General features: G+C 37.8%; 1 non-coding gene across 1 annotated transcript; it reads right to left on the reverse strand.

The window, feature by feature from the left end:
• Positions 1-1,024: 1,024 nt before the first annotated feature.
• On the reverse strand, positions 1,025-1,132 carry LOC130942787 (small nucleolar RNA R71). The gene has a single exon (XR_009071338.1). It is a non-coding gene; the product is annotated as a small nucleolar RNA R71 (small nucleolar RNA).
• Positions 1,133-1,516: the final 384 nt, after the last annotated feature.

Raw genomic sequence — 1,516 nt, forward strand, 5'->3', positions numbered from 1 at the left:
ATGTTTGAATCATATCTTTTCTTGATAGCCAAGTCATTAATTTTAAAAATCAAATCTTTTTAAAAAAAAAATGTTTTTCAAATCATATCTTCTCAATCACATCTTTTTAAAAACCAATCATATCTTCTTAACCACATCCTTTTCAAAATAGTTTTCAATCAAATCTTTTTAATTTCTAATTTCAAAATCTTTTTCAAAAATCACTTGATTTCTTTCCCACCCTTGATTTTCGAAAATCAATTAGTGTTTTTCAAAATGTTTTCAAAATCTTTTACTTAATTTTCGAAAATTGCTTCCCTTCTTCTCACATCCTTCTATTTATGGACTAACACTATTCCTTGATGCAAAATTAGACTCCATCCTCTTTGATAAGTTCGAATTTTCTGCTTCTGCCTTCCATTTTCTTTTCCTCTGACACCTCAAGGAATCTCTATACTGTGACATAGAGAATTCCATATTTTTTTGTTTTCTTCTCTTTCTTATGAGCAGGAGCAAAGACAAAAGCATTCTTGTTGAGGCTGATCCTGAACCTGAAAGGACCTTGAAGCGAAAGCTAAGAGAAGCTAAGGCACAACTCTCTGTAGAGGACCTAACCGAATTCTTCAAGGAAGAAGAACACATGGCAGCCGAAAACAACAACAATGCCAACAATGCAAGGAAGGTGCTGGGTGACTTTACTGCACCTACTCCCGACTTCTATGGGAGAAGCATCTCTATCCCTGCCATTGGAGCAAACAACTTTGAGCTTAAGCCTCAATTAGTTTCTCTAATGCAACAGAATTGCAAGTTCCATGGACTTCCATTGGAAGATCCTCATCAGTTCTTAGCTGAATTCTTGCAAATTTGTGACACTGTCAAGACTAATGGGGTTGACCCTGAGGTCTATAGACTTATGCTATTCCCTTTTGCTGTAAGAGACAGAGCTAGGACATGGTTGGACTCACAACCTAAAGAAAGCCTGGACTCTGGGGAAAAGCTAGTCAATGCCTTCTTGGCAAAGTTCTTTCCACCTCAAAAATTGAGTAAGCTTAGAGTGGAAGTCCAAACCTTCAGACAGAAGGAAGGAGAATCCCTCTATGAAGCTTGGGAAAGATACAAACAGTTAATCAGAAAGTGTCCCCCTGATATGCTTTCTGAATGGAGCATCATAGGTATTTTCTATGATGGTCTCTCTGAACTGTCCAAGATGTCTTTGGATAGCTCTGCTGGAGGATCTCTTCATCTGAAGAAGACGCCTACAGAAGCTCAAGAGCTGATTGAAATGGTTGCAAATAACCAATTCATGTACACTTCTGAAAGGAATCCTGTGAACAATGGGACTAGTCAGAAGAAAGGTGTTCTTGAGATTGACACTCTGAATGCCATATTGGCTCAGAATAAAATATTGACTCAGCAAGTCAATTTGATTTCTCAAAGTCTGTCTGGAATGCAAAATGCACCAAGCAGTACTAAGGAAGCTTCATCTGAGGAAGAAGCTTATGATCCTGAGAACCCTTCAATAGAAGAGGTGAATTAC

This window comes from Arachis stenosperma, chromosome 7 (assembly GCF_014773155.1).
Source record: "Arachis stenosperma cultivar V10309 chromosome 7, arast.V10309.gnm1.PFL2, whole genome shotgun sequence".
Classification (NCBI taxonomy): Eukaryota; Viridiplantae; Streptophyta; class Magnoliopsida; order Fabales; family Fabaceae; genus Arachis; species Arachis stenosperma.